The 4,102-nt window shown below is 42.3% G+C and overlaps 1 pseudogene; it reads right to left on the bottom strand.

The window, feature by feature from the left end:
• Positions 1–2,758: 2,758 nt before the first annotated feature.
• LOC102817337 overlaps positions 2,759–4,102 on the bottom strand; it is a 28,473-nt pseudogene continuing 27,129 nt past the window's right edge.

Below are 4,102 nucleotides of genomic sequence, written 5' to 3'. Positions count from 1 at the left end.
TCATCTCTACTCAGCCCCAGCCCCTCCTACATTTAGGACAAGAAGAAAGTATCTTTATCTGCTCCACCTTCATTATCATTACCCTATGCAAATGCCTCCTTCTGATTCTACTAGGTAGAATTCAGTATTTTCTTGTATATTTTCACTGTAGTGTGCTCAGAACACTGATAGAACTATGAGGATTCAAACCATGAACCAAACCTTAAATCAGATAAAGTGGTGGGAAACATTGAAGCAGATTTTTTGGAATTAGGATACATAGACACAGTAAATAAAATCTTTTTTCTTTCCTTAAGGCGCTCTGGTAGCGTAGCAGTTATGAGTCGGGCTGCTAACCTCAGGGTCAACTAGTTGGAAATGATCAGTTGAGGCTTTCTGCTCCCATAAAGATTTACAACCTTGAAAACCCTATACAGGGTCGCTATGAGTCGGAACCAACTCCATGGCACATAACCACCATCACCATTCCCTTCTTAGCTCAAAGTAATGGCCATAGTTACTCATCTGTCTCTGGCTCCTTGGGGGCAAGTTCTACATTATCCTCATCTTTATATCCCAAGGGCCTCGTACACTGAAGTGCTCACTGCTCTCTATTTGGTAGGTGAAAGGCACTGGCTATGTCTGGAACTGGAAGTAATTCTGACCCTTGCCTCCTGGCCTTCCTATCTGCCTTGCTCCTTTTGTTTTTTGTTTCAAGATGGGAATGAGGTGAAGAGTCTGGGCTGTACGTAGGGTATCTTTGCTGGACTTGTCTGTGAGACTATGGGAACTCAGGGGCAGACAGAGGAAAATAGCATTTACTGAACACCTACCACGTACAGGGTCGCTATGGGTCGGAACCGACTCGACGGCACTTAACAACAACAACAACCACGTTCCTGGCGCAGGGATGGGCTCTTTACATACAAGCATTTCTCACAGCAGGGTAGTGGAGGTATGTTTTCCATAGGGGAAGAAAATGCATTTAATTGGTTCTCCTAAGTTAGTGCACAGGACTGCAAGGTCAGTCGGAACCTGAAGGTCGGTGGTTCAAGGTCACCAGCCACTTCTTGGAAACCCTAGGTAGGCGCTATGAGTCGGAACCGACTTGACAGCACTTAACAACAAAAAAGGTCTCAAGCTAATATGTCTGAGGCCGACTCTGACTCCTAAGTGTGGGCTCTCTCCAGTAGCCTTGCTGGCTCTCACCGTACCACTTGCCTGTTCTACTTCACCTCTCTTCTCTATTTCGGCCTTATTTTTGTTCTTGCCTATTATTGTTGTTAAGTGCTGTCGAGTCAGTTCCAACTCAGCAACCCTGTCTAGGGTTTTCAAGGAGCGCTGGTGGGTTTGAACTGTTGACCTTGTGGTTTGCAGTCCAGTGCTGATCCTACAGCAGCACACCAGGAGTACATATTAGCCTCCCTAATATTTGTCTTCCTGAGTTGACTTATTTATCACTTGACTGTGTCTGCTTATTAATGTAACCAAAGCTTAAACATCATGCCTCCTCCCTGCCTCCTTTGCCAGCAGAGTGCTGAACACTTACAAGATTGGCAATTAAACCGAGTGCAAAGATGTCATGACATCTGCATATTTAGCTGCGTTTATCAGGAAATGGGGTGCAGAGGAAAGGATGTGCGTTGGGACAGTGCACGTAGGGTGCAGGTATGCACAATGAGGACCAGGGACAGAAGAGGGATGTGATGTCACCACGCATGTCTCCCTTGATACTTAACTCAATGCGACCTATGAGCCTCCAGGAAAACCAAACGTACCCCCTTTCTTTCTTGTGCCCATGGCAGGAACTGTCACCATCATCCACTGAGTTATTAAGCACCTACTGTGTGCTTTACATGCACTTAATTTAATCTACCCAATCCTGTCAGTTCTGTGTCTGACCTTGTCAAGGTCAACAAAAGTTATCCATGAGTCTTACCTAAAACATATGGAGAAGGGGAATTATTTGCAGTAAGCTATTTTCCTGATAGGAGTCCTGGTATGGTACCATAGCATAAGCCCTGGATTGCTAACCACAAAGTTGGCAGTTCAAGCCCACGAACTGCCCATTGTAATGAATCAGAACGGACTCAACAGCATTTAACAACAACATTTTCCTAAATACTACCAAGAGTAAGATAATTTCTCTAAGCATTGCTGCTTTATCTTACGGTACAAGAATGAAGTTAATGAGGAGAATGAAATAGTAAAATTATGTTAATCTAAGCAGAAGGTTATGTGGGGTAGATGGTTCAGGCCCTCAATTTTATTTTTTTCATTATATAGTTCACATACTATACGTCACGTATTTATTATCATGGCATTTACATCATTTACATCCATATTTGTAATATTTACTTAAACTAACACCATTTAACTTCATCCAGTCCTTTCTGTAATTTCATTTAGTATGTAGCATTTCAGCCCTTGACTTCCAGGTGGGCTTTTGGAAGCTTCTAGAATTGTCCTAGGAGAAGAAGGAAGGCCTGAAGAAGAATGCCTTGTGAAGACTGCATTGCTGGGGAAAAAGCCAGCATTAGCTGCATTTACAGTCATTGTTACTGCCAGCGAAGGGAAACTTACTGTATGAGGGGCCCAGGAGTGCAGAGGTCTGAGCCAAGAAACCATTAGATATAATCATTTTTAGGTCAATGACAAATTTTATAATAAAACCTTTCCCTCTCAAGACCAATGAACACAAAGTAAGCCCAAGACACATATATACATGTTACATTTAGAGGGTCAAGAGACTATTTCAGACCTTTTAAGGGAAAGGAGCTCAAATAAGTTCCTGCAGAATTTTTATTTTACTTGCATTTAGTTTAAGAAAACCATGAAGGTTTTTCATTTTAATTTTCGCTCCTTTGTATGCTTACCACTTTCTGAGCATCACTTACTTTCCTAACCAGGGGAAATGCCCCATGCTTCTAACTATGGGGATGAGAAAGGGAACAATAATATGTTACCATATTCGGAAGCTCAAGTCCTAAACTCCAAAGTCCTGTGAAAGACAGAAAATCCAAAGAGATGGTCACTCAACTGTCTTCCCCTTGGTTCAGCCAAAGCACTGAGAACTGAAACCAAACTTTTCTTGTTGTTAAGTGCCATCAAGCCAGTTCCAACTAATAGTAACCCTGTATAGGGAGTCCTGGTATGGCACTGTGGGTTAATACACTGGACTGCAAAGTTGGTTTGAACTGGAAGGTTGGTGGTTCAAGCTCAACAGCTGCTCCTGGAAAACCCTATACAGAGTCGCTATGGGTCAGAACAGACTCCACTGCACTTAACAACAACGTAGGGTTTCCGAGGAGTGGCTGGTGAGTTTGAGCCACCTAACTTGTGATTCAAACTGACAACCTGCAGCACCACACCAACCACACAAAAAGGTCTACATTAACATGGCTTTGCTATTCCACTCACCATCTTCACTCTTCTGGGATTGTCCTTCCAAAGCCAATGATTTGATTGTTCCTTGCAGAAACTTCTTGAAAGACCCATTAACTCTTCAGTGGAAAACATCTGCCCTAAAGGCCCTTTGAATCCCTCCCCTCAAAATTCTCACTTTGCTGTTTCTACCAATATGAGACAGTTGTATCTGCATTCCTGCTGTTGCTAAGTGCTGTCAAGTAGGTTCTGACTCATGCTACCCTATGTAGGGTTTCTAAAGAGCTTCTGGTAAGTTTGATTTACCAATCTTGTGGCTCTAACTGACTCTATGGTCTGTATCTCCTCCGAGCACCTTTGAAATACCTGCATAAATAGCTTCAATTCTCCTTACACTCTAACCTTAACTTCTCTCTGAGACATTGCTAAACTTTTGCAAGGGGTGGCAGTAGCCCATGTAGTAAGCAATATACTGAGCTTTGTCTTACAAAAGGTTGTTTTGGTCCAGGGAAAGACATCAATAAGAAAGAAAACTATAGACCAATATCCGTCATGAACATAGATGCAAAAATTCTCAACAAAATCCTAGCCAACAGCATCCAACAACACATCAAAAAGATAACACATCATGATCAAGTGGGATTCATATCAGGGATGCAAGGATGGTTCAACATTGGAAAAATGATCAATGTTATCCACCATATAAATAAGAAAAAAGAAAAGAACCACATGATCATAT

The sequence above is a fragment of the Chrysochloris asiatica genome, unplaced genomic scaffold, assembly GCF_000296735.1.
Source record: "Chrysochloris asiatica unplaced genomic scaffold, ChrAsi1.0 scaffold00221, whole genome shotgun sequence".
Classification (NCBI taxonomy): domain Eukaryota; kingdom Metazoa; phylum Chordata; class Mammalia; order Afrosoricida; family Chrysochloridae; genus Chrysochloris; species Chrysochloris asiatica.
This window is presented reverse-complemented; position numbering and strand designations above follow the sequence as displayed.